At 37.6% G+C, this 25373-nt stretch overlaps 1 protein-coding gene across 4 annotated transcripts in view; it reads left to right on the forward strand.

Moving 5' to 3' along the window:
- Positions 1-25373, forward strand: part of MPP7 (MAGUK p55 scaffold protein 7) — a 155170-nt gene that overhangs the window by 15429 nt on the left and 114368 nt on the right. Inside the window, exon 1 of one of the 4 annotated variants that reach the window (XM_063324581.1) lies at positions 23055-23126. The exons of the other annotated variants lie outside the window; for them this stretch is intronic. The gene's annotated coding sequence lies outside the window, so the exon portion shown is untranslated. Of the gene's footprint in view, positions 1-23054; positions 23127-25373 lie in introns of those variants that run through there. 4 annotated transcript variants of the gene reach the window in all.

A 25373-nucleotide genomic window follows, 5' to 3' on the forward strand; every position in this document is an offset into this window, starting at 1 on the left:
TCCATCAACTTACATTTCTGGCTGCATTATGGTCAACTTCATCAGGAAGGATGGGGCAGTCATGTGCAAAGTGCCCCGCAGGCTGAGGAGTTGGGTATTCTCTTGGAACACGGATTCAATTCTTCTCTTTCCTTTCCAGGAAAGGAAATTCTACTACTGGAGAGCAGTAGAACCTACGTCTAAATAATCTGATTTCATTCTAATTTAATATTCTTAGCAATTGTTTGAGTACTGTTTTCTATTTAATGTTTGACCAGGAAATATCTTAACAGCCTGAGACACTCTAATAAGGAAATGGAATAATAATGGCTGTCATTGATCTCATCACTTCTGGGGGTGAAGTTTTAGACTTGTTTCAATTCAGGGCTTTTTTTAAAAAGAAACAAACAAAACAGACAAAACCCAACTCTTTTATATATATATTTTTTTTTGTTAAGTCAGATGTTGTGATTTTGAATCCTGATACAGGAAAACAAAAGGGAATTTATAGCTGTTTTGATTTAAAATAAACGATACTTTCTGTACATGCAGGCTATACTGGGAGACCCAACTATGAATCTATTTACAAAGTTAAAGAATTTTTTTCTTTTTTATTCCTAAGTGGTGGCATAACACTTGTGCAAAAGATTCCTTCTCTCCTCAGATAAAGAAGGCAAGATTATAGAAAATGGGAGATCTTAGAAGGGGATAACCTAGGTGGGAAACTTAAACTTCCAAAGCATTCAAAAAATAAATTTGCTGTCTGTATTTCCATGTTGCTTGCTCCCTGTATGATAACCCTCAAAAGCTGTGCATCTGCCTGGGCAAAGTTGTGAAAGCATGAAATTTAGTCAGCTTTGGCACTTAATGGGTTACTTACCTTGAAAATGAAAAAAATTGTGAAAAACTTTACTTAATGAAACAATGAAAATAATCATATTGACTTTGCTTTTAGCTACAGCCTGCTAAATCTTATGAATCTTCTGTATTTTTCTGTGTGAGACAATGGTTGCCTTCACGCATGAATGACTTCTTTAGATATACAATTCCTGGGTGCTATAAAGTAGCAATAATGAAAAATATGTTGAACACTGTTATGGTTGCACCCTTTTAGCATTGGCTATAAAGTGGAAGGAAAGTATGTGTGCAAAGAGGGCCGTTGTGGGATTGGTTCTTGTGCCCTGTATTGTCTGGAATATGAAGCTAAGTGCAGACCATACATCTGATCTGCAAGACATCTTACCTTAAAGTGGTTTAGTTTTCATAGTTGGCACAGTTCACTGCAAGGAGCACATGTGCAGTGTCTTAGATACCTCAACACGTTAGCTTCTGCCAAATTTCACTCGTGTTTCCAAATGTAATATTATGCTTATGTCCTATCCTCTCTTTGGCACTGAATTCAAACAGCACCTGTTAATGTTAAGAATAAATGAAGTTACTGTAATGTTGAGGATAAAGAGGTTTTGGTGAAAGAAAATTGGATATGAGACTTAGATTTCCTGCCTAATTAAATATTTCAAGTGGAGGTGTTCTACTTCAGTTTTATTTAGGAGTCAGAAAGCATTATTATAATGTTAGCACATGCCTTTTTAGTAAAATCTTTTTTCATGAGCTGGTTTTTACTTATTTTTTTCACTTCAAATGCTTTTAAGTAATAACCCGAAACACCCTGGAACATCACTTTTGCTGGGAGATAAGTGTGTTTTCCAGAAGCTTGTAATTCCTCTGCATGTTGGCTGATTCTCATTTGTGTTTAAATCAGCTTTAACAGAGTTGTGTAGCTTATTGGTATTCCTTTTCAGTTTGACAGCTGAAGAATAGCAGCCATAAGTATGAACATTAGGCTAAGGCTTACATTACATAGCCAACGATCATTTGTTCTCATACGCTGCAGTAGAAAGGTAAAAAAGATTTCTTACTGCTTCAACCAGTGAACATTACCGTGTTTGCTGAATTCAGTACTGCATTTGGGTGTCGTTGAAACCACTAAAAGCAGCGAACATCTGTTCTGTGAATGTTACTGCTGTGGGCAATGTAGGATAATGTTATAGATGCATAATTGTTTTTCTAACACTGTAGCTGTCTTTTCAGAATATTGTTTCAAAAGAGTGTGTTTTCTTTAAGATTGAAGAATATCTGGGGGTGGGGGGGAAGAATCTGTTCTGGTCTCTATAACTGAATATCTCTGAAGAATGGTAGATAAAGGACCAGGATGATCTAAGCACTGTTCTATTTCTAGTGGGAAGAAAGAAGTGTGGGGCTAAGGGGATGATAGTACCCTTGTTAGGATGTTGGCAAGGATTTGACTGGGGAAAGAAATCCTCTGTATTGCTGCTCAAAATGTACGGTGTGCAGCTCCTTGCATGGGAAAGGAGGAGTAGCTGGTTGTCAAGGACCAAGAGATCCACAGGGATAATAAAGAAATTGTGTGGTGTCTACCTTGCCCTGAGAAATGTGATTATCTTGATAGGTTCTCCAATAGATTAATTGTGGAGGAAGCTGCCTGGGGAGACCTGAGATCATGGAGGAGAGCCAGTTGTGTTCCTTAATATGACAGTACAGTACTTTAATCTCTTAATAACCATAATGAAAACCACTTGAAACTATCAGAAAAGGTGTAGGAGAACTAGTGATTTTAGTTGAAGAACATTGTTTTAGAAGTTGCGAATGTGCATTGCTTTCATTGGAATCAATGGAGTAGGAGAAACGTGTCTCCCAAATTTTATGTGATGATAGAAATACCCTTCTTGTCTTCATTGAAAACTAGGCTTACTTCAGTTTGATTTACTTGTGCCTGGTTGTGTCTTGTTCAAATGTCAGTCCTAACTTAGAAGCTACGGGGGCATCCTTCCCAATAAATCATTACTTGAAAGTAACACAGCACTAGGATTTTTTTTTTTTAAATTGAAATGGATCATTCCAGACAGATACTATTTTAAGATTATTTTAATGGATAAGCTTCTTCCTATTTTTTCAGTTGTTCACTCACTGGAGACAATAGTAGATGAAAGTATTGTGTTAGTTGATCTGTTGGGGTACTGAAAAAACAAGGTGATGAATTCTAGTTTGATCTGAGGGAAGTAAAAAACCTTGCTTTTTATTAACCATGTTGTTGAGTTCAATGAAAAGCTAAAAGAGTATTAGTAATAATTACAATTATTAATTATTATTATAATTTTGCACAAAATAAGCTTAATTTAGACAGGCTGAATTATTTGTGCCTTGTTTTCCTGGATCAATGCTAGCACTCTCACCTTCTTATGTTTTGTATGCAGATGGTAAAATAATTTGTTCAAGACTGTTTTTTCTACACTGCCATCTTGCTTAATTCTTCTGACATACAGTCACTAGCTAAAACTGTGATTTTTATCAATTACAAAAACATAAAGTAAATTTTTCATTGCTTGCCATGTCTGAATTTATATTGTGAACTTCTAAAAAAAAATGGTGTTATTGTTAAATTTCACTGGAAAGTTTTATTAGTATTATTACTTTATTACTATTAGTTTTCAAGTAAATTATTGGAAACTCTTAACTTGTAATTTTCAAAAGCACATTACTTTCTTTCTTGAATAATACAATTCATACCATAATTTCATCACCACTTCTGAAATTCCTGTTAGGTCCTTTCTTGATTTTCTGTGAATGATGCCATTATTCTGGCTCTCACTGGAGCTCATAAACAGGAAAATATTTTCCAGTATCAGCATCATGTCAAGGCTACATTTAAGTCTTAGTAATTTCAAATCTTTTAATAATAGCTATAAGATACACTGTTTCTTATGGATTTAAACACTGAAAATATTTTGGATCACGTAATCTGTCAATTACTGCAGCATTTGTCTCTCTTTTTATAGCCCATAGCATCTAGTTGTGCTTCTCTCTGCAACAGAGTTCTGCTGCAGAGATTTTTACAAGGCTGTTGTTTGTACCGTGTCATTCTTTTTCTTTTTTTTTCTGCAGAAGTCCTCTTTCTTATTCACTTACATACAGGGTACCAACTCCCTTCAAAGTCCTTTCATTGTCTACTCCTATCCTGCCCGTCATTATCTGGCCAGCAATATGTTGATATATAGGGATCCACCTCCAATCAGCCATTAATGATGGCCTTTATATCTTCATATGAATGCCTTGAAGCTTTCTCTCATGCTGCCCTGAGGGGTGTGTTCCTGAGATACAAGTAAAATGAATGCATTTCTTCTGATAGCCCTTCCTATTTTTTCTTTCCCTTTCTACATGTAAAAAGACCTTGATGAAGGCAAGGCAGCTACTGTTCTTAAACCAGAAGGCAAGCTTGACTCCAACTTAACGGTGGTCTTGTGTTCTGCAGTGGAGTGCTGAGGGAAGATCTCTGCATCTTTGCAAAGCGTCTGTTTTGTATGGCAGTCCCAAAATCATGTCACAGCTGGATGGTTGCTTTCTAAGCACTCAGAGCACACAGGGGTTTTGGATTGCAAGTAACATTGCACTGTAACTTTTAAGGTATGTACCTTAATTTCGTAGTTCTAGTTAAAACTCTTCTAGTTTATCAAAGATGGGCAGCATGTAGTTTGTTAGCCTGGAACTAGATCTTAATCACAAGTAAAATTCTGTAGGAGCTGCCTTGAAACTGTTGACCAAATGGACAATGTTTTTACAATGTGTCCAACCCAAAGCTTTCATAATCCAGGGATCTGAAGTCATAGGCTGGAGTGTTAGTTACAGATGCTATAAGGGATTAAGAATTCAAATGTTTTCTTACATAAATTGTAATTACTTTAGCAGTACAACTCCTGAATTTAAATTAAATTGCTCTTTTCAAATAATGAAGTTGATCAGGTGTGGAGAAAATCCATGAAGGTATGATCAAACTAGAAACAAAACAGGGACAAAATCCAGGACTTTTCTAATTTGTTTTCTAACAGTCATAAACAATTACTTGGTTTTTCTTCCAGTGTGCATAAACTTCTACTAATTTCTATAGGAATTGGTCACAAATTTAACATAGGTAAGTGCATAGGACAGATGAAAGAAGATGCATCTAGAGAAAGGCAGAAATAGTCACGTTTCTGTGCCTCTGTAAATATATTTGTGAAGATGAGATGTTCCAGTTCAAAACAAAGTAAAAATGGATACAAGCGCATGTGCAGACCATTTGTGTCATGATGTCTGTATATTAATAGAATTCACAGAAAAGAAGGCAAACTTAATTTGCTAATTCCAGTGAATAGTTGTATTCAGCTTCCTATTGAGTAATCTCAGAAGGCATTTTTTTGTTTTAATGAGCATTCTGAATCTTTTCTCTCTTGTTTTTCTGTTTTTCATTAGATACTTGCTGTCTTAAATGTGTTTCTTAGCACTTTCATCAATATTGTATTTATTTCTAGATCAATTAAGAAGCGATTGTAATGTGTAACTTGTAATGACTAGCTTAAGGAGAAGTTGAATTTGAAGGACTTTATTATGTGATGGAGAGTTGTGGTTTAATGTGTGAACTTATTAACATCTTTCCTAAAAAGGAAAAATCTTCTCTGGCAGACACATAAAGTATCAAATGGTAGCTCTAGGGTTTTAAGTTAGTTAGATATTATGTGTGTCAAAACTTTATTTGTTTCAAAGTAACAATTTCCTTGTTTTGCCATGAATAAAAAGTACTCTGGAAAGACATGTTTTTGTAATAAATGATGTTGGTTGTTGCATTCTAGAGTGTTCACAAGCTGCAGGAGGGGATCTCACATTTTTCTTTGCCACATTCAACAGACGTGCCAGGGACAACAGGCTTACACATCTATGCTTAAACATAATATCAAAATATTATTTTATTATACGTTTACTTCATAGCTGATGACTGATTGTGACATGTTGTTGTTCACATTACGGTTTTTCTGATTGTGATTACTTTCATATGCAGTTTGGAGTTACTGCACTTGGCACCATTATGCCATCTCTCATACTGCTGTAAATGGTTTCATTTCACTTTTATCTGGGATAAGCACAGAAAAATGCGTATATGCATATGTATTAGGCTTTGCAAACATTGTTTTCTTTTAACATATATTACTGTGAAAGCATATTTTTGAATTACACGGTGAAGAAAAGGCCCACTTCTGAGGTTTGGGTGGCAAGAAATAGCTTGGCCTAAAAAAATTAAAGAGACCAGGAGGATAACTGCAGTGGAGTGGTGAGGCTCTGGGTTCTTTCTCTTTCCCTAATCAAGAAAGATAAGAGATAACATCTTGTAATCAGAAGTAGAGCATGTGTCCCTGTTCCATCACCCAGTGCAAGTCATATGATGTGATGGGTGTTGAATTTTGTGACCCAGTTATTGCGTATGGGCAGAGTTGGGCCCTGACTCCTACGTACTTGCTGAAGTGCTGGGAAGTTCCTGAGCTTCTGTACAGACAGAAAGAAAATGGAAAAATCCACAGCCTGTTTCTAAAATCCTGGATGAAATTATTTCCCCCCAAAATTTTGTGAATGCTTCTTTTCTGGGATGATGTAATTCTAAACCTCCTGGGATATTTAGCCAGTGTAATGAAAAGACAGTTAATGGGGAGCATCCGAAATTTGAAATGGCTTCCTCATTAAAAGAAAAAAAAAAAGTATATAAATGAATTTTTGTTTGGAAAAGAGGTTCTTGAAGGAAGACATGAAAGATAATTATAAATAGCGGCAGCAAATTAATAGGAGATTATTTATTCACTATTTCTGAGAATTTTGGGTACTAAACACCTTGCAAAAAAAGTGCTTTACACCTGGCATCAGTTATAGAACTTATTTTCACAAGATATTGCGGAAAGCCAAAACAAAAAAATGGGCTCAACAAGGAACTTTAGGAATCTATTGGTATTAATGGTGATAGTCCAGAGTCAGTCTGACTCAAACAGATGCTGCTGGTTGTGGGGGGAGGAAATAGTTTTTATTTGTGTTACCTTCAATGTGTATTAGGTATTCTGTCCTGGCTCTCCTGAAGATAGGATTGTGTACTACAGGGACCTTTACTCTGGTTAAGTCTGAAGGGTTTGGGGTTTTTCTTAGTTATTGTTTTTATCTTCTGTATGAAGTTGGCTGAAGAGCAGCAAGGTGGTGTCAGGCCTTTGCTAGCAGTGGAAGAATGTCGGTTAGTGGGCTTGGGTCATCAAACAGTTTTAGCTTATCAATGGCTCGCTTTCACGTTGAGGACACAAAGCTAACTTTCAGTCTGTGTGCATGTTATTCATAGGTGGATCAGAAAGCAGCAAACCAGGGACAGAGTAGTGGTGGCATTGCAGATACATAGAAGCCTAAAATAAGTGACTGAAAATAAGTTTTAAATATCTATAGTCTTATACTAAACTAGAAGTCAGGTACTTTCCCCGCTGTTTTACTTCTCTTAACATCCTTTTCCATAAAGCGTCACATACAAGTATTATAATGACTGAGATAAAGCATTTCTACAGTTGACATGGAAAGGACGAATTTGTTTTCCCTGGGTTCCGATCTGTCCTGGTGAGCCTGAAGAGGTGGCTGTAGAGCATTCCAGCTGGTGATAAGGTTTTGCTCAGCCTTCCTACCATACACACCCTGTGCTGGGAATCGGGACAGGTGAGTTCTTAGGAAAGACTGGTAATCATTGTTTCATTAGTTGCAGTTCAGACTTGATGGTGACTAATGGATGCTGCCTAAACAGACAGTGTGGGTGCCTTACACTCACTAAAATAATAATTTAAATATTGTTATAAGAAATTTTCATTCCTACAGGCCAGTTACATCACCACTGATTTGTGACAAATGAACTTGGCCTGAATGGTGCCTGAGCCTCTCTACACAACCAGATACAACTATGTGAATGAAAATGTTCAGGAAGTGTGGAGACATCTGATGGGATTGTTGAGTGAGGTGTACCTTTTTAAGATCTCAGCAGAACATTTTGTGGTGCTTCTATCAACTGTTAAAGCAAAGCTTGCTATGTCATTACCTGAATTACGTGATATATAGAAAATTGGGACAACTGCTTCTAGGGTACTAAGCAAAATTGTAGCCCCCAAAATACTGGAATATGCCTATTTGTTAAAGACAAGTGGAGCCAAGGAGTATTTTAATGCCTGGCATAGCAGTAAGAAGGAAGAGTAGACTCTTTTAAATAATTAATGCTTGTATCTATTTTGTAAGGGTTCATCATGTAAAATGTATATTTGTTTTTGGGGGCCACTTGAGGTTGTCCTACGATAAAAAAACTGTGTTGACAGAAAATCTGGTTGTTCTTATGGAGTAACCTGTCCTGAATGCAATGTAGGAATCTTTTGCAGCTGAATTCTGAACTTCCTCATTCTGCAGAAGGGTTGCCTTAGTGGGGAGACACTTCATTTGCAGTAAATTGACCATCAGTACTGGATTCAGTTCTGCTTCCATTCTAATGTACCTTCAAAATGAAATAAAAATGCAGTGGAGCATATGAATGTGGTTTAAGATAGCAGCAAAAAGGCATACAGTGATTCTGTTCATGTTGGATATTTTCTGATAACTGGGAAACATTTTTTTTCTGGGGCAAAGCGGCAAGATATCTATCATTTTTTTACCATGATTTTACAGAATTCTTTTAAACAGAGTGCTTAGGAAAAAAAGCACTACATGATACAATTATTCTAGGAATTGTTTGTCAGTGCATTTGTAGACTTCTCTGTCCCATATTTACATAAGTAGTCTGATCCCGTCTTTAGGTTGTTAACTGATTGCTTTACTTATGAAACTAGAACTAATGCCTTCGCCCACACCCCCCCACCCCGTTACGTTTGAAAACATTTTCAGAAGGTGGATAATTTCACTCTTCTCAGAGAGGCTGACTTTTTTTTGTTTTGTTTTTACTCAACATCAGCATTTGACTGGGAATCAAACTGTTTTCATAGGCAGCTTTAAAGCCAGGAGTGAACAAGTATCTTTCCTTCCTTTTTAGGGAATTCAGGTTTCTGCAGTCTGGTGTTAAAATCTGGAAATTCTAGGCTGAATGGAAACTCAGAGCAGGTCATGATTTTGTCTCTCCATTACACTCTGGTAATTTAAAAAATAAAGTATCTCTTGTTTAGATCCTGTGAACTTGCTGAACACAATAAGCCGTTTTGGTCCTTAGAAGGTGCACTTAAAACCAGGGTGGCACTTAATTTTATTACTTTGAAGTTTCTGTTGTGAATTCCCATCCTGTGATGGGAATGGGGACTGCAGTAGGATTCCTTGGGGAGGCTCCGCTTCTCTGTGTTTGTTACATGGTTCCATCTGGTGAATTAAAGAGTTTTTGAAATAATAGCATAAAGCTCTGAAATACATGCAGTTTCTTAATGTTTTCCTAACATGGTGTTTCCTTCGATGTGTAAATCAGTGTTGCTCCCTTAGGTCATCATTAACGTGTTTGTGTATTTGGATTAACTAACTTGGCAGCCTCCCAGCGCCTTACTGCAGATTAATAAGACAACAAGCTTCACCTTGGTTTTTTTGGTCCTTTCATAACTTTACATGTGACTTTCTTTTTGCTGATTGTCCTTGAGTTGTTTTTTCTGATCTTTTAAAGACGACATGCAGTTTCTTGAAAGTGGGGAGAATGCTGTGTGCTGACAAATAAAACAGCATGTTTATGGCATATAAACAAACCAGGATATAGGCCTTCCCCCTCCCTCTGGTGTTAGGCTGATTTGTGTATTCTCTCCTGGAAATACAGGCAAAAAAAAATGCATTTTCCCCTTCAGTGGAAAGATTCTCTTTTCTAGTGCAAGGAGAGCTGTGGAGATGGAGGCATTTACACTAAACAAGTTTTGAAATATCTGTGTATTGTTTAGTAGTGGGCCAGGGGAATTTTTATGTTTCAGATTACACAGTATTTCACTCTTTCTGCTAAGCTAGTTTTGCATCCATGGCCTGCCAGGTATCAATGGGCTTAGAAGGTCTTTAAGGATATACAGCAGAGCTGGTAATGTCGGTTTTCCTGTGGTCCAAGTGTAGTGCCCTCTTGCTACTGGTCTCTGTAGGCGGTGGCAAATGACTGACACCCCTTACCGTAAGCTCCGGCGGCAAGCATTTGGGCAATGTTTCGGAAAGCTTCAGTTCATTCAGCTAATGAACCATGTAGCTGTTGATGATTTGTCATGATAAAATATGTAAATTTTTTTGTATGAAGACTGTAGGGAAACAGTATTTCTTCACAAGCATATTTGAAAGAATATCACTAAAATTGTTGTCAGGTGCAACAGTTGGGCAATTTTAAGATCTGCATTTATAGCTTAATTTAGTTCTTTTTGTGTAAATGTTTTGATGGTCCTACATGACGCTATACACTCTTTGAACAGATGCCTCAATCTCAGTTATTGTCAAAGTTGTGAGGCTTATAGCTATTGCAAAAGCTTGGGGGAAAAGGAAGGTCGGGTGTCATTAAGGCAGTGGATAAATGCGACACGGAAATACATCGTGTTCCTGCCCCTGCAACTCAGTTATTCTAGTGAGTTTAATGACACTTTCATTAGTGTTTCTAGGTAATTTAAAACTTTTCAAGAGATGCTGCTAAATAGACATACCTGAGTTTGAATTCCCAGTGTGAGTCTTTGGAAGCTGACTTGCAACAGTCCTCTCTGTTGGTTCAGCAGGGGTTTAAGTTGGTCGTTAACTGTGCTATTGCACGTATACATCTTCATTAGAAATGCCCTTAAATATTAGGGCATCTCAAAAAGGGCAGTACAGATTAATCAGTACTTCTGACCTAAGCCCATCTGTGCCTTCTCTTTGAACTTGGGGATTAAGTACAGTGATGCTATCTTGCATGAATGTTTTGAAAATATATGAAAACTGTAAAACAACAGTATCGTGCAGAGAACTTTGATTTAAATCAAATTGTTTTGTAATAAATTTGTGAGAATTAACTTTTACGATGTTTCGATATCTTGTGATATATTGAGCAAGTGCTGTGGAAATGCAGAAGAAGGAAAAGATCATCCTGTCTTCAGAGCAGTGTTTGGAGGGTTTGCAGCAAATAAGGTAAATATGTCAGACAGTAAGGACAAAGCAAATACTCAGCATGATTTCTCCTATATAGTGAGTGAGATGGGGTATATTTTGGGGAGTGGGAAGGGAGGGAGAATGACTTATGACTTTAAAATGTGGGTTTGGATGTGGGGTAGCAGAGTGATAACAGAGAATGTAGGTTGTTTCAAGATGCACTTGCTAGAGTTTTTTTTTTTATATATATATATGAGGAGCAACCTTGCAGGGTAGACTTTATGGTGCGACTATTGGATATTGCATGTGTCTTTAACGAAGTTCGGAAGTGAATTTCATAGCAAATTCACTGATCGTACTTGTTTGCACTGCGTTTTCATGCCTTCCTGTAGCTCTTAGTGAGGGGCAGGACAATTCCCACCCCACTCCCCCCATCCCCACCCTATTAGCTTCATACTGTTCTCTCCGCCCTTGCATGCACAAAGACTTAATTTTGCAGGTTGCCTTGAACCCACAGGCAAGCATGGGTTTATTTGGGCTTGAAAGAAAAGACAAAATTAAGCATGCATAGCTGCTTATCTCAGATAGATCTTGCTTATCTTGATTCAGTGAAGAGGGTGAAGAACTATCACTGGCCTTCAGAGCCCTGCGTAGCCACTTTCACGAAGTGGCTGGTTGTGTGTAGCAGAATGGCTGCTTTCTGGTGTGGTGTTGTCAGGTACAAGAGATGGTGGTTGGGCTGGTCACTGCTAGCGTTTGGCTTCAGAAATCGAGCTGACCAGGTTGTCAAACTCCTTGGCTCTCAAAAAGCAAAGGAGATGGGTGGCTAGCTCAAACGCAACACATCTTCTCCACCCAGTGCTGAACAGCATGTTTCAGTGCTTTTAGTGGTTATGAAGAACTTACTGAGTGCCTAGTTGGTGTGTGTTATTCTTTTATTCAGAGTTAAATTTACAACTAGAGGCTTTGTTATTTCTACAGGATTTTTTTTCTTTCTCTTTTTTTTGATTTCCCCCTCATGAAGCAGTGGTATATTTTTCAAGTACTTGTGCATTTTCACATTGATAACTACTGCACAAGCACCTGTGCCATTACTAAGATCTTTGATACGCTGTAGGTTTTACAGCTTTTGTACTAAAAGTGATAGTGTTACCACAGGGTGTTTACTGAGTTCTCCAAACCCTGTTGTTACTGGTGCCTATGACTGTGGAGGGGTTAGAGGGTGGGCCATGCCCAGTGTGATTATTCCATATTACTCTAGCATATCAGTACAAAAGAGGTTTTTTTGGAAATCATCTGTCAACACTGTGGGTTTTTGCATTGCTTTCTAAGCTAAAACTCATAGGGGTTTGTGGTTTTGGTTTTTTTTTGTTTGTTTGTTTTTTTTTTTTTTTTGGAAAATTTGTAGTTCATGAGGGGCTGAAGGGGTTTTTCATGTGGTCAGGAGAGGAGGGAGAAGATTAGCAGCTCTTGTTCATCCTCTTTTACGTCAACATGCATGATATATATTCAACACAAAAGCACACTCTGATCTTCAAAATGCACTGTTTGATTATTTTCATGTACTTACCTGTACATTTTATGTGTGATTAATGCTTGGGGTTTTGTTTTTTGAACTTGGTTATTATAATTTATCTGTTTTTGTGTACACTCTCTGCTTGAAAAAGTGTGGTATGGCACTTACTATAGTATATATCTTTTCTTTTTTTTAAACTGGGATTGTATCTACAAGCTGAGAAATTATGAGTCTCTCTTATTCCTAGTTGTTTTCACATGGGAAAACAGCGTGAAAAGAGTTTTATCTCTTCCTCTTTCTGCCACCTTACTTTCCCAGGTAGGGGCAGAGCAGAGACTTTGATGACCAGAGAAGCTGACCTTAGAGAAGCACAGCCTTGGGCTTCAAGAATGTCTCGAGTGATAATGTATTTAAAACTGAGTTCTTTCAAAAGAAAATTAATTTTTTTTTTAACCTATGCTTGACATTTAAATGATGAGAAATTTCCTTTTGAAAAATTAATTTGAATCTCTAAAGTTTTGGTCAAAACGTTAGCCAGTAAAAATCCTACATAAACCTTATATCTGACGAGCACTAATGGAACTCATTAGCCCATTTGCCTAACAGCAAAGCCCACTGGACGTTTGGTGGTGGTATATTCTCTGTATTTGGTTGACTTTTCCATTGGGCTATTGGATGTGAGAATTTAGAGCGCACTGGAAAACTCTTCCAGGGTGCTTATGTGCTTTTGTATTTCCGTTCCCTTGCCACTCCCTTGCTGATGATGGCTATATTACTTTCAGTTGAAAGGCGGTATTTTGTTTTGTTTCAAACTGGTGGGCTACATAATGATGAAATATCTTCTGGTATCCACTTAATAACTTTTAGGGAATTAACTTCTAGGTCCTAATGTTTGCTTAAACTACTTTATAATGTTATGAGTAACAAATAAAATACTTGTGAAAATTAAGTTACATGTCAAAACCCTCTTAGTATGCTTTAATCATACTGCCATACCTGAAATGAGCTGTGACAGTGATATTTTGGCAAATAACATACCATGAAAAATAGTTATACTCTAATATTTTCCACAAATCTGAAGCCTACTGATGAGTGAGAGGAGAGTAGTTATGAAACTGTATGAAATTTAGACTACATAATTATATTGCTATACTGTAAAAGCTGACAGTGATGTAAAATTTTGCAGCAAATATTACTGCTGCTTTTGCCCTGTTGTTTATCTTTATGGCTCTTCTTCTTCTCCTTCACCACCCTAGTTGAAGGTCATAGCAGATGCAATGGGAAAATTCTGAACATTTTTCTCTATCGTGAGGCCAAATTTTCCAGATTTTGTAGAACAGACTATTGCACTTAGACTGACTTTGACATTGAGTAGAATTCTGCTGTATATCAATTCTGTTTTTAAGCACAGAACATTAGTTGAAGAACATTAAGATCATCAAATTAGAAGTTACAGAGACCAGATGGCTAATTGGTTGCTGGAATTTGATGATGCTAAGTTCTATATTTCTGATTAAGCTGAGAGTTGTGTGTGAAATGCTAATACAGTCATCAGTAAGGAGCGGAAGAAATGTGCTTCATTTGCTTTGGGAAGAGACCCAGAATGTTGTCATTTTTACCATGGGAAAATGAAACCATATATCAAGGTCCAAAGCACTTGCCTGGGAACCTGGAAGGCTGAGAATCTTGATCAAAATAGCAGAAAAGGATGCGAAGTGGAAAACCGGAATGCTTACCTGGAACTCAAACCACTGGAAGATGGAAATATGTCATTTCCTGTATTCACCACAAATTGTGTCTTACATCTTAGACATCTTTCCTCTTCAAACTGGCATGTGCTTTCTAGTGAGAAGCTTTCACAGATTAACTTCTTTCAATGGGAACAATTCTCTTGGACATTCTTTACTAGGCTGTTACAAATAAAAGGACTGGCTCAGTCTTGGACATCTTCACTGAAAGAGAAACACAAGTGATCTCCAGTATTAAGGTGTGTTAGTTCAATTGCAAACCAGGCAATTCACTGTGCATGTGTACTTCGAAGAGAAGTGACTTAGAGACTCACTGTAGTGAGGTCTTTTAAATATACAGTCCATTTTATTCCACAAACTTCCCCTCAACCTAGAAAATGTAACTGATATCACAGTGATGAATCTAGTAGAAGGAATGCGTTCTGATGAAGCACACTATGAAAACTTGCATTTTGTCCTGTTCTACTTTTTTGTGGTCTACTCTAATTTTGTGTAAATATTGCCTTTATAGTAAGGAACCAGACCACAAATTCAGTGAAGTACTTGTCATTTATCTTCATTAGAAAAGCTGAAAAATAAGTGCTTTAATACCTATTCTGGATTGAGACACTTTAAAAACCACCACCTTCATAAAAAGATTGATTGACAAAATAAAACTGCAGCAATATTCTGCAGCAATAAATTGCAAATATTTGTTTTAATTGGCACTTCTCCATTTTCCTAACTTTCTTAAAATTATCAAAATCCAGTTCCTCATTTTTTTGTAATTCTAGAGAAGATAAATGTTCACCTCACTAAACTTAAAGAAAGATAAGAACACCACCCCTTCACTGTTACGAAATTCAGTGGGTTTTCATATCTATTGTGTCGTTGATTACAGATAATGTAATTTTGCTTACTAAACGGTTTGCAGACAATTATTTCAGCTTTATGTTTATGCAATGCAAAAATGACCACGTAATGTGAAATAAAGCTAATTTTAACCAATGGGCTTTTAAAAATCTATATCAGTCATGTATAATTAGAGCATTATATATCTTAAAGTTTCATATTGGATTCTTTCTGTATATGTGCTCTTAAAACAACCAGATGCAGACCTAGGTGTGGCATGAGGAGAGCTGCTTTCTTCTTCCCAAAGACAAGAAGAAATCCATGTTGACTTATTTGAAAAGTGCAGGAGCTCCCTCTTCTGGCTTAGAGTGCTTTAAATTCAAAGTTTATGGGAACGTTCTCAATTCAACATATTAAAAAGATATCTTATTTTGACTACTTATATGCAGAAATGTGTTTCTGGTATCTTTGCGGTCATGGTGAAACTTGGTGTGGCCCTCAGATGCCCATTTGGACTCTGCTCCAAGCGCAATATCGATGTTTCTAGAGCCTTGCTTTGTACCATCATAGACAGCATACCACCCTCTGTCAGTGTGGTGTTGCTGGGATGGTCATGACAGCAGTAGTTAATGTAGGAGTAGGTTGCAGTTCCAATATGATCTCTTCATTTAAGACCCACCTGAGCTTTTCACAACTGTTAACAGTAGTGTGAGTCCTTGATGGTCATTTGGTACAAAGCCCTATAAATCATCATACACACAGAACCACAGAACCACAGAATTGCTGGGTTGGAAGGGACCTCTGGAGATCATCTAGTCCAACCCCCCTGCCAGAGCAGGGTCACATACAGCAGGTTGCACAGGAACGTGTCCAGGTGGGTTTTGAATGTCTCCAGAGATGGAGACTCCACCACCTCTGGGCAGCCTGTGCCAGGCCACCCTCGTTTAGAAAGGAGGAGAAGTGAGGCATTTTAAGAACATTGAAAGGGCTTTGAAGTTTTTATATATATATATTTATTTTTTTATATATTATATAATATATATTATATATATTATATATAATATATAAAACATGTATTTTATAATATACGATATATATTTCATATATTATATAATCTATGTTTTATAATATATTACATTCTATATATTATAAAATATATTTTTATATATTATAAATTATTATTTTATTATAATATAATTATAAATTATTATAATATAATTATAAATTATAAATAAAATAACTATAAAAATTATTATTTATAAATAATATATTTTTATATTTTTATATATTTGTATATATATGTGTATGTATACACACACACACACACCCCGTGACCCCTTCTATCTCCTTCCCTCCTGTTCATGTCTAGGGAGTGGTAGGAGAACGGAGGTTTCATTGCTGTTTGTGTTTTTTCAGTCATTCTCTTTTCATAGCCTCTTCAATGTTGCGAGTCCTCAGAGAAATGTTATAGTTCTGTAGATATTTACATTTGGTAGGGCAGCACCTGAGTCTTTCATGTGACATCATTCCCAAGGGTAGGAACCTAACTGGAAAAGGTGGCACTGGGAACAGACCTCTGTCATAGCTGTTTAAAAAAAAAAAAAAAAAAAAAGTCTAGTGAATGTCTGAATTCTGAGAATGCGGGATGATAAAAAGTAACTATTCAACTGACCTCTATCAGTGTTGTACCTTCAAATCGTCTGTCAAAATAGGAGCCAAGAGTGCCAGATGAGCCCTAGCCGCTGTTTAGTTCATTATCTCAAGGATACTAATGCAAGGAACACACATCAACACATACTTGATACCAGTTACTTTGCAGTGACTAATTTTTGTACAATATATGTGGTTCCTCAAGTAGCTGCACTTAACTGAATTCAGTTACCTGCCATCCCTCTATTTTTTGGGCTTCCTAGGTATTTTAGCTTTTGAATTCAGAGGGAAGATTGAACTGCCCCTGGGTATCCCCTCTCATGGGAGCAAAGGGAGTATGTGACGTGTACAGGAACAGCGCACATTCCTGTTTTAACTTCTCCAGTGCCATTAGGGAATCTTCAATGACACCATCACAAAGAAACGTATTTACTGTAGAATATTTTTTTCCATTGCTTCATCAAAACTCCTGTATTCACTATATTTTTCATAGCATCAGGTTTTTTTAAATGTTTCTACACTTTTATTTAGCTATACTTGCTGGAGCAGGTATGCTAATTTGTATAGCATCACCTTTGTCATTGCCTAATAATAAACTGCAAGTTATGTGAGTTGGAGAGGCCACTATGAATAACAGAAAATGTCAAAGGTTTACTATCAAACTGCTTAGCTCTGATTTATACAGTTTCAGAAAAAATACTTTGGTATTTGTAGCAAATGCCAAAATAGAATCAATGCAGTATTGTTCACCTAGTTAGAATTGCAAAATCCAGGAAATGCAAACATTAAGTTTCCAACAGCAACATTAACTTGGACTCTTTGCATATCCTGTGTTTTCCTGGTATACATTAAGACATAAAGTAATGTATTAAGCTGTGAGTTGAACAAGAAAAACAGAAAAAATTCTTCATGTAGGTAACACTGCCAAGTTAAGTTCTGTTACCATTTCTGTTTATTGACCCTTTATCATTTTGAAATATTTTCTTCATAAAGACTGAATATTATTTTTTGGCCAAATGAAGAAAAATCTGAGAGGTTGTCTTCACTGCAGTGTGAACTTGACGTAGTTTACCCTTTGCCTTAAATCTGACTCTTCTTCATCCATCAGTATCTCATATTTGAATTAAGGGGCTTCTAAACTTGAAAATATGACTTGAATCTCAGAGGCTGGTGCTCTGATTGCAATGGGAATGTAACAGCCTATATAGGTTGGCAAGACAGAACTTTAAATTAATTCTAATTGATCTATTTTCTGCTAATTAAATTTGTACATAACTAAAATGTGCAGAATGACTGACTGTACTCGTAGAGTAAATCAAGCTTAAAGTGTTGCAGTAAAGATGAACTCTAACCATATCTCTTTGAATTATAACGTATAACTTTGGAGACTATATATATATAATTGGTTCCAAAATTTTTAGGGAGTGTTCCAGATGTTACTGAGCGTTGATTAAATGTAACTCAGAACACAGGAAAGTCCTGCTCTGGGGGGGGTTCCAGCCTGGAGATGGTACAGAGCTGCAGGCAGAAAAATCTCCCCATCTGATCTGTCCCTATCTGTGACACTTGCATGTGTTATAAACTTAAGGTTTCTTGCCCGTGTGAACGCAGCTAATCCATGTTCTAGAAGAAAGGGAAGAGCCTTAAAGGAGATATTTGGAGAATAGTAAAGCAAGGGCTTGCTGGTCAAGAATAGATTTGGGAAGTGAATCTAGGTTTTGTTTTTCACACCATTGCTTTACATGGAGGGCCATTAGTGGTGGAATGGGAGTGGAAATGGAGACAGGACAAAGCAAAAACTGTAAGGGAAGTAAGAGCAAAGTGTCAGGAGGTGGGGATGTTTGTAAAGAGAGGGGTAAAGGTAAGTTTTGTTAGTGGAGGATCACGAATTCATGACAAGAATAGCAAGTACATCGCAGTGTCACCCAGGGAAAGGGTAAGATGGAATAGGTGTGAAGCAAGAAACTGCAAGATGGAATTGGGACAGCAAGGTCTGAGATGGGGGAGCTTCACTCCTAGAAAGAGGGACATAGAGAAAATTAAGATAATAAAAATTGAACTGGAAGGAAGCGTGTCCTGTGTGACAAATCACGTGGTGGGCTCGATGCAGTGGTACTCCTAGAGCTTGCCAAGGAGGAAGAGGAGGAGGGGAGGGTGTGAGGCAGGAGGAGAGCTTTGCAGTGACATTGGGAGTTAAATAGAATTGGAGAATTCAAGGATGAAGAATGGCCACAGGGAGGAACAGAAGACTGCAAGGAGTGTCTGGCATGCTTGATGCACCGGTAGTGCAGAGGCTCTGGAAGAGCTATTCAGCTTCACCTTTGTTTTCTTCTACGAACTGAGTATTCAAGAGCAATTTGGCTTGCAAAGCTTATAAAGTTCTGGAAATCAAACACACGTACTTCCTCTGACTAGCTCTCTGTCCGTGTGCGGTAGTTTGTTTTTACTGAGCACATGCACACGTAAAGTAGTTGTTTGTTACTTACACTCAACATGCAACTAATAAATTACCACTTAATTAATCAAAACTTTTTCCAATATTCAGCTAAAGGCATATACTTTTTAGATTGCTTATATTAAATTTTAAAAATTCCCATTAAAGAAAGCAACCTGAAACTGATTAAAGTGAAAATTACTGTAGTGAGGGTTTTTTTGGTAAAAACATATATTAAGAAGTGGGGTTTATTCTGCTTTTGCTCTCAGAAAAAAGAATACATATTGTTTAGTTATTCATTCATTCATCCTTTCCCTTTACCCATCTTCTCCTCCATCAAAAAAAAAAATCATCACATTTTGACAGAAGTGCATTATGGAAAGTTATGCTGAACAAAGGAGAAGTGTTCAGAAGATTAGTTAATCTGAAAGAGAAAGGATGGTCAAAACTTTTGTCTTCTGTAATAGAATATGGAAGCATTGTAGAACGTTTGTGCCTCACCTAGCTCTAGAGGAGTATAAAATTTTGGGTTTGAAAAATAAATCAATGAATTTTTTCTTGAACATTTACTATTCTATTAAGCATGGCCTTAATCCTGTTTTGATTTCTATTGGTTGGAGATTTTTCCATCAGCTTTTGTAGATGTGGGATAAAACTGAATTATAATGCTAAAAAAATATGGACTGTATTTCTAAAATGGAAGTTGCAGAGCCTTTTGGTGCATAACTTGTATAATTGTCTGTTAGGGAGAGTTGAGGTTATCAGATAACTCATTGCAGCAGGTTTTGTTGAACTTTAACAGTTGGACTTCATGATCTTAAGGGCCTTTTCCAACGTAAATGATTCTATGATTCTCACTTACAGAAATCTGTTAAAGTTGTCACTTTATTTTTTTCCCAGTATTTTGGGGGGCTGGTAACATTTATCATTTACTTTAGTTTGTTACACTCTTCAAACAGACTGTCAAGAAACCGTGCCAGAACAAAACTGTTTGTGCAGGTAATTAATGGAGAGGCTGTGGTACCTGCTGACAGGTATTTTCCAAGAAAGGGAATGGTTTGCAGCTAGGGGAAAAGTGTTAAAAGCGTACCCAAACCAAAAGAGCAACCTTTGATCTGAAACATGGTTTAGGTCACATTTTAATGAATAGCTTTATTAAACTAGTTTATTAAACTAATATTATTCTGTCAGTTGGTACATTTTATTTGCAGAAAATTGGATCTGTCTAAGGGTATCTGACATCTACTGCAGTGATGCTGTTTTAAATTAAACTGGTAGCTTTAGTGTATGTATTTAAAGGAATGTTTTCATACATTTAAAGGAATGTGCTCAGTTCCAACACTGACATCTAAAATCTGAGCCTGGACAGAGCTCATGTCGGGTTTTTTGTGTTAAAAGACAGGGAAGGTGCAGGTTGCAAACAGTCTTGCCACTGTTGCAATTTTATCTAATGCTGCTTATTGAATGTATTTCAATTGTTTTAAGGCAGCGAGGACCTGTCTAAAACTTTTAATGTACAATAAATTATTTTACATTTTAATATAGTCTATATTTTTTTCTATTTTTGTTTTGCATTAGATTGACTCATTATTGAAAGAATGTACTTTACAGTTGTATTTAGAAAGGGTTCAGATAAAGGTGGTATCTAGATAAGCAGGTTTTATGTTATGATCCCTGTTTGGGCAAAGGACAAGAACAATCTGGATGAAATCTGGGAGATCAGTTTCGGTCTTGCTATTGTAGTGTCTAGGTAAGTGAGATTTTTCCGATTGACGCAGGATTAAGCTCTTCAGGAGGAGGAATGTATTTACTGAAGTTCTGAAGGAAGTAAGTCCTGTGTTGTGCTCTCTTTTTCCCTCTCCTGCTGTCTTCTGAGCCTTTGAACAAATTCAGTCCAACATGACAGAGGAGGAAAAGTTTTGATTATATTAATTTCCAGAGTGACCAGAGTTGTGTGTCATCTGTTAGTGACTCAGTGAGGGAAGGTTCTAGTGGGAGCTCATCCTTCAAGAGGAACAGAATAAAATTAAAAGGCCCAACCATGTAGCCTAGACACTAAAGTCAGTAAGGCCATTGGAAATCAGCCTTGCTTTGTTCTGGTGGTGATCAAACTGTTCATTATAGTGAGAGCTGAGCACTCTCGGAAATAACCACCACAGACTAATGGGGATTCATTTCTAATGTCTTAATGTTTTTCAGCACATGACTTCTTCAGTACTCATCTTTTTTTAATAGTAATTTGGGGGTTTATCATTTAGGTCATCTTTCTTTCCCATCTGTAAAAATCTTCCAGTAAGTGGAAACTGGAGAGATCTCTTTTCTGATGCATTGGGGTTTCACAGTTGAATTTGAGCCATGGAAGTATAAGTCACACTCCCAAGATATTATGAGTTCAGAGGTATGGTTTTTCCAAACCGAATATTTGTTAAAGATGCCTCCACAAATGTATGAATTAAAAGTCAAGCAGTTTTACATTCTCAATGGATGCTTAAGAGTGTCTAAATTCTCATCTGTAATTCTCAGAGCCTTTTAATAAAGCGAGGTTGTTTCTAACATCCCCATGGGGTAAGCTAAAAAGTTACATAAGCTAAGCTAAACAAGATGGAGAGCACTGCTATAACACTATACAGAAAAATATTAGGCAGAAGCTTTAAATTCTTTTGATGACTGAAGACTGGTGTGATGGCAAGACTAGTAGAAAGCTAGTGAAGGCAGCTGTTATTCTTCTCAATTTGGGACAGTCCATGTTCTCTACGTTGGTGTATTAGTCAATAACATTTGGTAGTTGCCTAGATATTCCTATTTTTTCCTTGGACTCTATACCCACAGGTTTTTTTGCCGCTCTTTCTGTTTCCATTATACCCACAGTTGAGTGAGTCAGAGGCACCTTCTTGCTTCTGCAGTGCCTTTGAAGTCCCATCACATCTGTGCGCTATGTCCTTTATGCAGTAATTCCAGCTCAAGATTTTTCTGAGGGTTCCTGCTGACAAGGTGCATGTACCACCTACAAGGGTGGCTGAGCAGCTTTGGAAGCCTGTCAGGAGGCACCAACGGGTTCCAGTAGCCTGTCAGAGACCCTGTGATTGAGGAGGTGGAAACTTCCTCAGAAGACATTAAGGATTCAATAGATCTCATTATATTACAACTTCCAAGAGAGTAGACCACCATTTTCAATTCAGATTTTGTCTACTGAAACAGATTTACTTCTCCCAGTCTAGAAAACCTCCTTTGGCAATTTCCTGTGCTGACTAGGTTTTGGAGACTTGTATACATGTCCCTAGTCATTCAATTACTTGAGGCCCCATGATGAATACAAGACTGAATGGCTGTCAAATTTCCTGTCTCCACATGAAATCTCTATCTGGTAGTTCAAATACCATTTGCAGGCATACTGGCTTAGTTCTGGAAATCAAAGTTACAGCCTTTATAACTGTAGCATCCCTTAGAAAAACACGTTGAGTGTTTCTTGTATCAAACAACCGGGACTTACGTCCCATGTGTCCCATCCCCCCTCATTTGTAACATTGCTAGGTTCATGCTTCTTACGTATTTACCTATTTTTAAATCAGTCAAAAGTCTTCAGCCTGCTTTTTAAATGTGAAGAAAATAAATTTATATTCATTAAAGTGCCAAAAATATTAAGTAACTTGTAAAATAACCTTTTAGAAATAAATATTATGCAGTTCATTGAGGTTTGGATGGGGAGTCAAAGGTAGAACCAAATCTTGATGCGTGCTGTCTCCAAATGCATGATTTGAATCCTTTACCTACCTCATCTCTTGTAGAAAAATGAACTTGACTAAAATAAAATGTATGCGTGACTAATGGTGTCACTTCCATTCCAAAGCAATAGAGGATGCTAGAAAGAAGCTACTAAAGCTAAAAATGTGTGGAAGAGTGTTCATCTTGGCACTGTTCGACTGGCTCCAACCCTGCTATTTTATCTGATCTGCCTAGAACTGTCCATCGTTACTAGTCTTCCTGTAGTGACAACACGGGTCATCAGGGACAAGATTTATCCCCTCATTCTTAGGTAAGGGGCCTCTCTTATTTGTGGCATATGCAGAAAAACGGTTCCCTGGGAGAGGTGTAATTTGAGGATTTTGCAGTTTTGGAAGTCGTTCCCTGGAGGCTTCTGCCCTGCTCCTGGCTATTTATAACTGGGGGGGTTTGGCACCCCGGTAAATTCTGTCACCTTAATAAGCCTGGCGGCGAAGCAAACTAGAACGGCGTCTGGCGTGGTGGATGTGCTTGTGCAGCGTGCGGGAGCCCTTGGAAGGCAGGGAAACCTCGCTCTTCCTCTCACAGACATCTAGTTTGGGGTTTTATTTAATACCAATTCAAGCAGAAAGCCCTAGAAATAGAACCGTCATTCATTATGCAAGTAAATACAGGCAGAAGTAACTAAAACGTAGTTTACTGTTAAATTTTAGTTAGTTATTTCATTTTATATTGTTGTGATCAAAAGCAGAAATGGTTGACGTTGGAACCTTTCGAGGCGCTCCTCTCCACAGCTGGGCAGTCCTGTGAGGCGCGGCCGGGCCGGGTCCCGGTGAGGCGCGGCCGGGCCGGGTCCCGGTGAGGCGCGGCCGGGCCGGGTCCCGGTGAGGCGCGGCCGGGCCGGGTCCCGGTGAGGCGCGGCCGGGCCGGGTCCCGGTGAGGCGCGGCCGGGCCGGGTCCCGGTGAGGCGCGGCCGGGCCCGGCCCGGCGCCCCCCGCCGCCGCTAGGTGTCAGGCGCCGCGCACGGCCGCGGGGCCGGTGGAAAGTGCCCGGCGTGTGAGGGGCCTGCGCGGCTCTCGCTGTTTCCACACGGCGGGTGCCAGCAGAACCCGATACGGTGTGATATATAGAAGCAAGGTACGAGTGGAATAATGAAATTTCAAAAATAAGCCCTTTTTAGAGGCTGGTTGTAACAGTCCTGCTGGGTATTGTAAATGCCTCAGGTGCACTTGATACTGCTGTTACGTTCCTGGCGTTGGCTTCTAATTTTTATGGAAAGATGGATTGAACTTCAATTTAAGAATATTCGGTAATCCCTCTCAGGACATACTGTAACAGCTGGTATTTCTGTGTTGCAGCAAATCGATTCCATACAGCAGTCAGCAATGCCTATGGCTGGGCTCCGGCAAAAACTTCCAAAGCATTTTAAATAGAGCGAGCCAAAGAAAATAACATCATCACTGCAAAAATGTAGCTTAATTTGCAAGTTAGAAAAAAAAAAATAAATCCCTGTTCTATTCCAGCAAAATATTAAGCATTTTACTGGTAAGGATTTCATCAGGTCATTTATTTTTCATTAATATATATTTAGGATCTAGTGGGAATAACTTTGTGCCGTATATAAGTTTCTTAAATAATAATGAGCTTGAATTTTTTTAATATTGAATGATTTACCGTGAAATAAAGAAAAATAAAGAAACCATCGAGTTTAAATACATGACATGTACGTAGATCAACAAGACATTCCACATTTCGCAGTGAACTTTTTAAGGGACCTGAATTTCTATTTAATAATAATGCACCTTTAATGAGAATGCCTTGCCTGTTTGGGTTGGTTTTTTTTTTAATAAACAAAAGTACTTTAAGCTGCATATAAATCTAAGATGCCCTATTAATAGTAAATCATTTTATTTTAACCAGTTTCTTACATGCCTGAAAACTAAAAATGCCTCCATCCTTCGTACGGCTGTAGTCGTGTGCTCACACTAGGGACTGTAAGTGAGCTTAGAACATGACTTCTTCTTTATGGCGCTTATGTGTTAAAAAGAAAACAAGCAGAATTAATGCAAAGTGAATATGTTCCTTCTTAATTGGTACAGCGTGTCCTTGGCCACGATGTTTCTATTTTTTCTCTTTTTTTTTTTTTTCTTTTAAACTGCACCCTGGCTAGCTTTGCATATCGATGTTTTACAACTTTGTCATCATAAGATGAGCTTTCAGTCTGAAATAATTAACTTTCCTATGTCTTTTAAATTTTAAGTTAATGGATTTTGTGCTGATTTGATGAATGTCAAATTATTTTTCTGGAAGTTGATGCTTTTTTAGTGAAAACTCACTTTTTTTTCTTCACCACAAACTTTTATAACTAAGAAAACCTCAAAACCCTAATAAAACAATCTTAATAGATAGGTCTTTAAGTTCTACTTGATCCTTTTCATCATAGAAGTTATCCAGGGCTGTAACTTCTGCTGTATTTGCTGCCTTAAAAAAAAAAAAAAAAAAAAAAAAAAGCAGGTTCACTGGAGTTTGAAAGCTGACATGCAAAATCTTTCTTCGGGTA

This window comes from Chroicocephalus ridibundus, chromosome 2 (assembly GCF_963924245.1).
Source record: "Chroicocephalus ridibundus chromosome 2, bChrRid1.1, whole genome shotgun sequence".
Classification (NCBI taxonomy): domain Eukaryota; kingdom Metazoa; phylum Chordata; class Aves; order Charadriiformes; family Laridae; genus Chroicocephalus; species Chroicocephalus ridibundus.